Below are 12,638 nucleotides of genomic sequence, written 5' to 3'. Positions count from 1 at the left end.
GTTCACCTTCCTGCCATTTGAATATATTTGTTACGATGTCTTAGTTCACATTTCCAAGAGAGAAAATCTGCTTGATTCAGTTTATCTTTTTTGTTCGTTTGTTTGTTTGTTTGTTTGTTAATCCTCACCAGAGGATATTTTTCCATTGATTTTTAGGGGGAGTGGAAGAGAGAGGGAAAGAAGAGAGAAACACCAATGTGAGAAAAGCACATTGATTGGTTTGCCTCCTGCACGCACCCCAAACCAAGGTCCAGACTGGGAAGGAGCCTTCAACCAAGGTACGTGCCCTTGACTGGATTCGAACCCAGAACCCTTTGGTCCGCAGGCCGATGCTCTATCCACTGAGGAAACCAGCTAGGGTTTAATTTATCTTTTTTGAACAGAGTGTAGGTGCTGTCCAGCTGAGGGCTTTCTGCCCTTCCGTGAGATGCCCACTCCTGTCTCAGTCAGAGGTGAGACAGGAATGTGGGGTCGCATAGTTCAAAGATGGGCTGGGGCCCGCTCCTTCTGCAGTGTCTCTGAGTGAGGCAGACTCCACCCAAAGAGACTCCATCCAAGGCAGGTACTGCAAATCCAGTCTGGGTCTGGTGCAGGGCTGTGCTCTTGAGATGGGGCATAGAGGCTTGAAGGAGGCTTTGATTTAGCAAAAAGCTGTCCAGCAACTTCACTATAAATTTCTAAGTTTTTCCTGTTTTACCTACTCCTCAACTCCTGCTGATCCTCGCCTGGGATTATCCTCAACACACACAAACATACACACACTCACACATATGCACACATAGGGCTTAGCATCTTCCATTTCTAATCAGTTCATGCCCTCAGCCCAGCTCTCAATCCCCTCCAACTCGTCTTCCTGTGGGATTTTGGTGCCTGCTCTATAGCTTTCCCCACATCTGACCTCAGCCAGCACTGTTTTTAGCTTAGTTTCTCTCTTGTCAGGGCTTGTAACTTAAAGGAATTCCCATTCTCTGACTGCACAATCTATGGAAGATGGGCAAATACGTTTTTCTGTCAGGGCACATTGGGTCACAAATGATATGGGGCTGATGTCTAGCAACTGTCTAGCGTCATTTTACTCAACAGCATTTGTCAGGATGATTTCAGCCAAATTTGCTCAGTTACTAGTCCCTCCTAGTTGCTGTCTGTCACTCATGCACATCAAATCCTCAGGGTTTGTTTTGGTTTAGGGTAATCCATCAAACAATCAATAAAAATATCTTCTGTCAAGCTAAGCCTAATTTGGGTTCACTGGATCCTTCTGAATATTTTAATTCCCATCCCACATGATCTTTCAATTGAATTTTTTTTAATGTAAGTAACTATCTATTTATTTAATCCTCACGTAAGGATATGTTTTTATGGGGGGGGGGAGAGAGAGAGAGAGAGAGAGAGAGAGAGAGAGAGAGAGAAACATCGATTGCCTTCGTATGTACCCTGACCTGACCCAACCCAGAATTGAACTCAACCTTTTTTGGTCTATGGGACAACACTCCAAGCAACTGGGCCACCTGGCCAGGGCTGTCCTTTTCTTTGACCATTTTCTCGTGTCCAACCTCTTTCTCCCTTTGGTCTTTAGATCTCCTGATGATTATGTATTTCATGGCATCCCCTTGATTAACCCATCCAACTCAGCTAGATACACTATATTTTATTCTTTTTTTTTTTTTTGTTTTTTTTTTTTTTTTTTTTATTGCTTAAAGTATTACAAAGGGTATTACATATGTGTCCATTTTATCCCCCCGCCCTAGACAGTCCCCTAGCCTCCCCTATCCCCCCATGTCTTATGTCCACTGGTTATGCTTCTATGCATGCATACAAGTCCTTTAGTTGATCTCTTACCCCCCTACCTCCTGCCCCGCAACCCTCCCCGGCCTTCCTGCTGCAGTTTGACAATCTGTTTGAGGGAGCTCTGCCTCTGTATCTATTATTGTTCAAAAGTTTATAATGGTCTCTATTATCCATGAATGAGTGAGATCATGTGGTATTTTTCCTTCATTGACTGGCTTATTTCACTTAGCATAATGCTCTCCAGTTCCATCCATGACGTTGCAAATGGTAAGAGTTCCTTCCTTTTTAGAGCAGCATAGTATTCCATCGTGTAGATGTACCACAGTTTTCTAATCCATTCATCTACTGATGGGCACTTAGGCTGTTTCCAGATCTTAGCTATGGTGAATTGTGCTGCTATGAACATAGGGGTGCATATATCCTAAAAATATGGAACGCTTCACAAATTTGCGTGTCATCCTTGCGCAGGGGCCATGCTAATCTTCTCTGTATCGTTCCAATTTTAGTATATGTGCTGCCGAAGCGAGCACTATATTTTATTCTTTAAAAAAAAATGCCTTCAATACTGAGCAATTACATTTGGTTATTTTGCCCCCAAGGCAACTGCCAAGGGCATCCTAAGTGTCCCTGGTTTACAGTGGGCAGCAGATAAATTCAGTCTCATGGGGGAAGACGGGATCTTTTGCCACAGAAGCCAAGCATCACGGATAGCTTTTTATGTGGGCACATCAGGACACTGGCATGATTTATAGGGAGCTGGGATGATCCACTGCTCCTCAAAGATCCTTTTGCAATGTTCTGTAACTCAGCAATTCTCCATCACCTAGAGAAGTTTAAATATTTTGAATGCCAGCCTGGCTGGTGTGGCTCAGTGTTTGAGTGTCAACTTATGAACCAGGAGGTCAAGGTTTGATTCTGGTCAGGTGCACATGCCCAGGGTTGCGGGCTCCAGCCCCAGTAGGGAGTGTGCAGGAGGCAGACAATCAATGATTCTCTCTCATCATTGATGTTTCTATCTCTCTCCTTTCCTCTCTGAAATCAATAAAAATATATATTTTTTAAAATGAATGCCAGATCCCTCCCAAGGCCAGTGGGGATGTGGTCCAGACATGAGTGTATTTTTTTTTCCAATTCTGTGGCTCTAATATGCAGCCATGTTGAGAACGCTTCCTTACTTCAGTAGTTTGTAGACTTGGCTGCAAGTTGGAATCACTGAGGAGCTTTAAGCAATACTGATGCATGGGTTTCACCCTTGGAGTTTTGATTTAATTAGTCTGTGCTTTGGCCTGGCCATTGGAAGTTTAAGATCCTTGGGAGGAAGATGATACTTTTCTCTTACTTACACCTTAGTGTGAATGTGTTCCAGAAGTAGGGTTGCCAGATTGAATACAGGACACCGGTTACATTTGAATGTCAGATAAACAATAAATAATATGTAGTGTAAGTATACCCTATCTAATATTTGGGACATGCTTATATTACTGTCTGCTTCTTTGAAATTCAAATTGAACTGGGCAGCCTACATTTTTATTTGGTCAATTCTACCTAGAAGGCTTTCTGAGAGCAGGTTGTGGCAATGGAGCATGAAAAAAGCACAGAGATAGATACAGACCTGAGGGGAGGGCATGAGAAATACTGTAGAGAGTACAAAACAAAGCAGGCCTGTGCCAAACACCAAATTATTTAACTTATCAAACTCATCCAAGGGCCATCCTGACACATAACAGGATCTCCCCTCCCTTACCAGCGTGGACGGCAGAAGTGCCTGGGCATACATTATCCCTCTGGCCTGGACGCTCCCCCTCGCCAACAGCCGCAGACATCTGCAGTCCAGACCCATTCCTGCTGGAGGAAGAGCAAGGCAGAAGTGTAAGCCCTGACTAACTTACTGATACTCTAAATTTTAAAATTTAGACTTCATTATATTTATAATTACAAATTTATGCAAATTCTAAATATAGAAGTTAATTAAATCTCAATATAGAATTTAATTATATGTGGAGGCTTCAAAAATGTCTGGCTGTGACTTATTGATAACTATAATCTGCTTCCAGAAAGTGAGACAGAAATAAAAAGCCTTCAAAATTAGGGGAAAAGGGTAGATATGGAAGTAAATATGACAAAGGCTTCCTAAATTCCCAGTAAACCTATTATAAGGTCTCATAGTCCTGTGTACTCTAATCTCATCCCCCGCATAAATTCACCTGTCATTTTTTCAAGGACATTTTTCATTTCACTTTTCTTTTGAACTCTTCCCTTTATATCTGTAGATACCCAGGGGATTTTCCTCCAACCGGTTTTCAAGTTATCTAAACAGAATGTACTTACATCTGGTACTGTGAAACACCGGTGCACCTAGGAGAACTGGATCTGCATCCAGAAATCCTGATTTGAACCTGTTCGGTCACCAGGGTCTAGAAAAACAAGTTCATTTATTTATGAACATCTTTCACTTCCAGTTAAGATGACATTTAGATTGTTAAATCTGACTGAGCATAAAGTTAATGCCCTAGAAGAAAATGGGAGACCCAAACAAGTTCCACAGAATACCAAGGTACGTAAGTTCTGAGTCCTTCCTCCCACTCACACCATTCTCCCTCCTCTCCCCACTCTCACCCACCCTTCCTGCTGTTCACGCTTCTCAGTTTTCTTTTACCATCACCCCATTGTGTTATCCCATAACTCCATGGAACAGCACTTCACGGGTGTCTTTGAGGTCACTCAACTCTGATTCTGACTGCGCTTGAGAAACACAGGGCCCTGTGGCCCCTTAATACTTCTCTGAAAATGGAAATGGTATTGCCTTTCCAAAGATCTTTCAAACAAGAATATCAGGAAAATATTTCTCTTTGTTTTCCAGAAAAACTAAAGAGAGTGGCACTCTATGCTGTGGCAGTACAACACAAATTAAGGGTTTAAAGTAAGAGACCTTCCTTCCTTCCAAACCTCCCACTGACATTGTCCCATCCCAAGGATATAGTTAAGTAGACAGAAGTCATTGGTTTGCAATAAGAGTACCAGGTCACATTACTATTCCATTTGTTGATACTTTCTAAATCAACTTCTTACAGGATCTCTTCTCATCTCTCCTTCTGCATCAAATTTAAACTGCTGGTGGTTGCTGAGCTAACCACCAGGAAGGGCGTATTTGGTCAAGTAAGGAGCTGCCAATCATTTTAAGACCTGCTGGGCCAGCTTATCAGGTTCCCGGATTTCTCCAGTGTGAAATGCCTGGCTGTTTCAATGATCGAGATAAGCACAGCTGTAATCTACCATGATCCAGAGCTTATTCACAGATCACAGCTGTGTAATTTCAGGTAACATGCTTCCCTTGTTTGGATTTGTTTAACATTGTTAAATATATAGTCAGACCATCTGCACAGTATTTTTTTTAAATTGGAAATTACAACCATAACTTCCTTTTTATATATCAATAAACTAAACAGCAAAATTTCAAAGGGATCCTTCTGCACCAAGCACTGAAGCAGAATGCCTGTCCCATGCCACACCACTGCCTAATTGCACACTAATTGGACAAACGTGATTAAATATTTCAAGATCTTTACTAATTGCCTCTATTTTAGCTTTAAAATTTGCTTGCCACCAACAAATTTAATGACACTGGTGTCTAGTCATCAGCAAAAAGCCCAAGAGTTGCTCTTTAAAATGTACCTAGTCAGAGTATTTACTGATTGTGCATTGTTTCCCATGTAGCTTAATTAGAAATCCAATCAGTTCGCTAAGTCTAATTATGCTTGATTTGTAGATTCAGACTATGATACATAATGAAGCCAAGCGGCTAACAGTAAACGTGCCTGAAATGTAACAATAAGAGAATTTTTTTTAAAAAATGTACGTCTTGTCACTTTAAAAAAATCAAGTAATACACGCGATCTTACATAGTGGGGGTTTTGAGGTTTAAGCTTTTCGAAGTTCCTATGACCTGGGTTCCAATTCTGTTGGTAAAACCTGCTTTGAAAGATGATGGTCAGAAAATATTTCTATGTCTTCATATTAAAGATTAAGAAGAAAAGAGGAACAATTGCTTCCTTCACATTAACTGTGAGAAACTCTTGTGACATAATTTCACAGAAGTTGCCTTGATGAAACTGATATGGTTAAAATGGACACATTCATGTAACTCTTATTTTTTAAAACGTGCCTTCCCAGAAATTTGATTTGCTATCTCAGAAAATGCCTCGTACAGAGCCTTAAAAGCACAGTGCTTCTATAAGCATACATTTGAATATGAGAGAGCATAATTTTTGTAGACACACAAAATTTTACTAGATGGAAATATTTCTAAATGTATTATTGTATATTGGCAATCATTGCAACCAATTATTGGTCTGTGAAAACAGACTCATAGAAGTAGAGAAAAGAAGCTTTAAAAAATTTAATGCAGACTAAGATGACAATTACCACTGCCTCAGTCACGTGCACAATTTGAGGCAGTGGAATTCAGAGACCTGAACTACCCACCACTCTACATCCCAGGATCCAAGCATTTCCATGTTGGCATGCATGATGCAGGCATGTCACAATCACAAAGATGGGCCTGGTGCTAAGAAAGGTTCACCTCACCTTGCAATTGTCATCTCCCCAAAGTGGCAGTGTTTGGAACTGTACGGATGCCAGTGATAATGTTGGTTCCAAATAAAACTTAGAGTCATGGTCATTTCACTTTCATTTTGAACACAGTGGGAGAAAGCAATGGTGAATCAGAATGGAGGGGAATGGGTAGAGGGAAATGTGATTTTTAAACTTTTGGGATGATATTATAAACACAATGGAGGGTGATTCAAAACATCTGAAACTCTAATTACTGTTGACTTCAACAATGGACTATTACTTTAGCACAGTTATCTTTCCTTTAATGTAAAACTTACCTTTTTATAACAATGTAGCCTAAAAGAAACATTGACATATTCTTGGCTGAAAGACTCTGCAGAAGTGCAAAATGTGAGCAGTTTTAATTTTTGCACACAAAAAAAATCCCATTTACATTTATTTCTGGTGTTGCTTTTAGAAAGCTTTGCAATAAAATTGCTCCATTGTGAGTGTGTAGATGTGTGGATGTGTGTGTGTGTGTGTGTGTGTGTGTGTGTGTGTGTGTGTGTATTTTAAAGACTCCATGACATTTACCTTATTTTTTCTTTCTCCTTTTTTCAAAAGCTTCTCATAGCATGTCCTGAGCCTGGAGGGTTTTCCTTTCAGTTCTCTGCCTTTCGAAACAGTTCTGAATCAACAATCTCTAGCCAAGACCTCACTCGTACTCTTCTATGAATACTTCTTATCTCCCTGTACTCTGGCACCTCTCTTTACTAATTTCTCAAAATTTAGGCAAAATTATAATGATGGAGTTGTTTTCTCCAGTCAGGTTCATCACCCTGCCCTTTGGTCAGCGGAGAAAGCCCTCATTAGCCTTGTCTGGAGGTAGCATCTTGGAAAGGCTCTTTGCCTTCCTCTCCAAGGAAGGATTGCTTTTGAATATTGCCACGCTGACGCTGACGGTCAAACAGTGAGGTGGGGAAGCCGGGAGGCGACAGAGATCCTTTCATTTCTGCCAGCTGAGGCAGGTTATTTTCCACCTTCATTAGCTGATTTTGAGGGAAAAAGAGAAGATGCACAGTAAGTCCTCACTAGCATCATCGATAGGTTCTTGGAAACTTTGACTTAAAGTGAACCGACATATAAGAAAACCAACCTTTTACCCCAGGCCAGTGGTCGGCAAACTGCGGCTCGCGAGCCACATGCGGCTCTTTGGCCCCTTGAGTGTAGCCACGAAGTTTCAATCGCACTGTAAGTGTGCGTCCGCACGTGGTATTCTGTGGAAGAGCCACACTCAAGGGGCCACAGTTTGCCGACCACTGCCCTAGGCTAATTGATAGAAAGAAGAATTAAGTTTCTGGGTCATGTTTCTGGTCACAAAAACATTACCAAACTTGGAAATAAAGACCCAGGACACTTCTAATATTAAACATTGAAATAAATGTGAGCTGTACATACATTGAAGAAAGATGAATAAAAACAAGTAGGATGCATATTTCCCACCTGCTGATTTCAGTTCTGGGGCATCGGGGCTGGAGCAGCTCAGGGCACAGGTGGGACCCACCCTGGACAGGACACTCTTCCATCCATCACAGGGCACACCGCACCCGCACTCACTCAGAAGGGGACAATAAAGGCACCCCATTCACCGCATGTGCACGGCTTTGGGGGCTGGGAGAAAGCTGGAGTCCCCAGAGACTTGGGCAGAATGAGCAAGCCACACAGACAGTGGACCCAGCCTGAAAGCAATTGGGGAGTTTGTTTGTTTTTAAAATATATCTTTATTGATTTCAGAAGGAAGAAAGAGGGAGAGAGGGATAGAAACATCCATGATGAGAGAGAATCATGGATCGGCTGCCTCCTGCAAGTCCCCCACAACCCGGGCATGTGCCCTTGACTGGAATCGAACCTGGGACCTTTCAGTTCACAGGCCGATGCTCTAGCCACTGAGCCTGTTTGTTTGTTGTTGTTGTTCCCCCCCCCCCCCCCCCATGAAACACTGTTGAGTGAAATGAAAATATTCGAGGACCTACTATTAATGTAAAACCTGAACTCAACTCAACTCCAGAACAGCTATTGAAAACCAGAAGTTGACAGTATATCACTATCACCCATGTGAAATAACACGGTTTCTGTACTATTTGACATAATTTGAAACAATGTTTTCTTTTTTTACATACTGCAAAGAAAAAGAGGACACATCTCCACCACGAATGTCTAAGAAACTAGGAAAGCAGGAAGGAAAAGAATTACCCAGTGCAGTCTTCTCACTTTCAAACGCTGGAGAATATTTCAAGGAGTGTTTTGTTCCTTTTTCCCCCTCGAAGCTTAGTTTTATCTTTTCCTCTTTTTATTAATAAGGCCTGGCCCCTCGTTAACATGCAGCCAGAGCCTAATGAGCCTTGCAGACTCCTGTAATTTCTTCACTGTTGAAAATGCCTGACACTAATCTATGCCATTTATACTAATAAGAGGTGGATCAGCTGATATTTGGTGCAATGAAAATATGCTAAATATACTTTATTGAATTGCACGTAGTTAGTTCTTCCCAGTTCACCGTATTACAGCAACAGATGCATAATCATTACCTCCGCGGTCCTATGTGGAGCAAAACCTTGGGTTTGAATTAATGAGTGAAGGAGTCAGACATTTGATATTTTAGCTTCCTTTTTTTTTTTTAAAAAAAAAAAATACAGACAATATTGACTTTAAAACGTCTTTAGAAAAGCCATTTCCCCAATGATTTCCAAAGCACAAACACAATGCTTCCCATTGAAATGGCAATGAAATGAAGATCTGACCTAACATATGACATCCTATATTAAGTGGGCTTCAATGAATGCTAAATTCAGATGGATTTTGCATAGAGCTTATTAGTTAAAAGAGCTCTTGGTGATTAGTAATTTCCTAATGGACACTAAAGGAATTTTTACCGATTCTGATATACGTTAAATGCTGTGTTATTATTGTATTAAGCAAAAGCATTTTTTCATGTATGCATTGCCAGTCTAATTTTTTCTATGACTGTTGTATTCGCGTGTTTTTCTCTTACACATGATCGAGGAGGCTGACTACAGGCGTAGTGACTGTTTCCAACACTTGTGTCAATACCTGTTTTGGGCTCAGACTTCACAAGCCAGAGGGTCCTTTCAAAAAAACGTGTTTACAATCTCTGTATTTATTCAAAGCCGCTATCGCTGGATCTTCTGAGATGTGCTGTGACGAAGGTGGAGGCTTAAGGGTCCTGAACTAAATAAACACTGATGCCCGTGGACCCTGGTGCATGGTAACCTGAGGCCTCCGTAAGTGAGTCCAGCAGGGGAAGATCAGTTCTTCGTAGCATTGAAATGTCCCATTAGCTTTGACAAGAGCAGAGTGGTTTGGAAGGCAGAGATAGGGAACAATGTCAAATGTCACCCAGAACCTGTTTCCTCATCCCACCAGGTTGTTTTTCTCCTAGTGGGACTCACATTGGACAATGTGCTCAAACCACCTGGTGATGAAGAGAGAAGAATGTAATATGAAGTGCTGCTTACACACATTTCAGGGGCATTTGACTCTCTCTCATCTGTTAGCAAGCGCTCTTGACTGTCTCCTGACCATATTTCCTTGGAACATGTTTTGTGTTTGTTTTGGCGGAATCCCTTACACTTATCTATAAGCATATTTTTTTTAGATTTCAAAATGTCGTTTGATTTATCCCCTAAGAGAATTACGGGTCCCTTCTATCTGGGCTCCTTCCCTTGGACAGTTGCCGTATCTGTGCCTTCCTAGAATCCCTCGCCTCTTAACCTCTGCCAGCACAGGTGCAGTAATTCCCCAAAGATTGACAGTCTGGTTGTAGGTGTGATTGAAATGCGCTTGGCTTGCCTTCAGTACCCAGTGCCCTAGCTTACTAAATCACCTCCTATAATCTTGTGCACTTAGGCAAAGCAAACAAAATAATCTGCCAGGAAATACTAATGGGCAGTGTCAATACAGACATCGTTTGTATTAACAGTCCCATTATTATTACCCTGCTCCTTAAGCCCAATCAAACTTTGATTCCCACTCTGCAGGGTTGGATGTTAAAGAGAAAGGATGTGTGTTTGGATGTACCTGCATGTACACACACATGCCCCTTCACACACCCACTTAGCCCTCATGCACGCATGTATGTGCCCATGCAGACACAGGGTCCCATTACTAATTAATTGAACTCACAAGTGCTACCCTATGTTTCCAGTTTGTTGTTCCAACTCATGAAGGCACACATTCTGCGTGCATGCCTTCTGCCCTGCATCTCGACATTTTCCAACAGATGTTAGCTAATGTGGTTGTAGAAGGTTCACAGTGGATGCTGCGAGCCCAATAAATCTTCCTCTTAAATGCAGACACTCCGCCATCGCAGCATCTTAGACCTATAATACATTTTAATTACTTGGCTATTCAAATTATACTAAATTAGATTTGCACAGAACAATACCACGGATTTCTCAATTTGCATGTAACCCACCACAAACAGCGTACAATCGGCAAGTGCACTTTTATGAGAACTTGCAGGATCCACCAAAGTCTGATACCTTGAAAATTATTAAATGACAAAGATCACTAGCACGAAGGTTCTACTTTGCTTCCCCATTAGCCATTGAGGTGACAGCTGCTGTATTACACATAAAGATGAACCATTCCTTGAGGGATGATAGTGGCTCCGCTGTGACACGGCTGGCAGAAAGCATTATCAGACCATGGCTGCGCTCAGAGCCATCACAGTCTCCTAGGCACCTATCAGTACCCTCATTATCTGCATCACAGAGTGCCGGCAACGAACACGGCCAGGCCTCGCAGCTTCGCAGCTCATTTGAGAAGCGGAAATTAAATGTCCCAGGAGAGAAAACAGGCACACTGTAACAGCACCGGCGCTGTACACCAGTAACACGCCGACCGCTGTAGCTCTGACTTGGATCTCATTAATTTAATAGGCTCCCGGAATGAGGAGGGGAAGGTGGAGAGGCAGCCTTGACAGGGAGATTACTGAGCCGCGCTGGCATTGTGTGACTCGCGAGCTCGTAACCGAACAAGGACTGACTGTAGGTATCGCAGCTCTTCAGATAGTCGTTGGGGCTTTTAGAAAAGCAAAAAGAAGCGAGGGGCGGAGGAAGAGAAAGGGAGAGGGAGCTCACCGAGCAGGGGCGAAATTAGCTGATCATCAACATGATCTATGTGTATATCGTTCCTACCTGAGGTGCAGGGAGCTTTGGGAAGCTATAGGTAACATAAAGGTGCTCTTTGCACACAGCAAAAGAATCGTGTGTGTGTGTGTGTGTGTGTGTGTGTGTGTGTGTGTGTGTGTGTGTGTGAAGCCTATTGAACAGAAGCCCTTGGTCTGCTGAAAATTGGTTTCTATAACACTATTACCATAACATTCGTAAATGGTTTTGCAGCAAAAATACCAGCTTCTTTCTGATCAGAGTGACACCAAGCAAAACAAAGCTCAGAGAGAGGGGATTATCCAGATAAACCAGACCAAAGAAAGCTTCTCTTCAGAAAAATGGAATTCCTGATGTCTCAGGTAATGGAAGCCAGTGTTTGTTCACCTTGAATAATCTGATTAATGGCCTCCCTCTCAGCTGGTAGACCTGTCCGCGTGGATGCCTGCAAGCCCAAAGCGATGCAAGACAGTCAAACTCTGCGATTATCGACATAGATTTTTGTACACTGGATTTTCACTTGTAATAACCGTTCTCCATCACTGTCACTTCTTTAAAGGCCCCGGGAGAAACAAAGATGGAGAAACCCAGTCTCCTGCACTTCTTGACATTGCTGACAATGCTCTTCTTGGTCTTAGCTTTTGTACTGATGGAAAGCAGCTGCTGGTAAGACATGGGGAGGCTGTGGCTGTGACGTTATGAGTGCCATAGGAGAGACCCGGAAAACCTCTGGTCGCTGTGATTGGGCCTTCCTGAGCCAGCCGGGCAGGATCACGGGGTCGTGGACAGATCGCTGGCCGTTTCCAGTATCAGAGCAAAGGGTTTTGTGTCCCAGCCCAGTATTTCCTTGTGGTGTGGCTTCAGACAAATCACTCTACCTCTCCGACCTTCGGTTTCTGTGTCAGTAAAAAGAGGGAGAACACCTAGCTCTTGGCGCGGTTGTGAGGATTAAGATAACGTGAATGAAGATCACTGGTGTGGAACGCGGTGCTCCAAGTCGTTGGAATCGAATCAGCCCCTGCACTATTGATTTATACTCCTCTTATTCTAAAATGGATTCGGGAGAGAATACCCGCCGAATAGTAGCAAATTGGAGAGGGGAGCTTTTAA

The 12,638-nt window shown here is 42.5% G+C and overlaps 1 non-coding gene across 1 annotated transcript; it reads right to left on the bottom strand.

Moving 5' to 3' along the window:
* Positions 1–2,211: 2,211 nt before the first annotated feature.
* Positions 2,212–2,318, bottom strand: LOC118677781. The gene has a single exon (XR_004974507.1). It is a non-coding gene; the product is annotated as a U6 spliceosomal RNA (small nuclear RNA).
* Positions 2,319–12,638: the final 10,320 nt, after the last annotated feature.

The sequence above is a fragment of the Myotis myotis genome, unplaced genomic scaffold (assembly GCF_014108235.1).
Source record: "Myotis myotis isolate mMyoMyo1 unplaced genomic scaffold, mMyoMyo1.p scaffold_m19_p_2, whole genome shotgun sequence".
Classification (NCBI taxonomy): domain Eukaryota; kingdom Metazoa; phylum Chordata; class Mammalia; order Chiroptera; family Vespertilionidae; genus Myotis; species Myotis myotis.
This window is presented reverse-complemented; position numbering and strand designations above follow the sequence as displayed.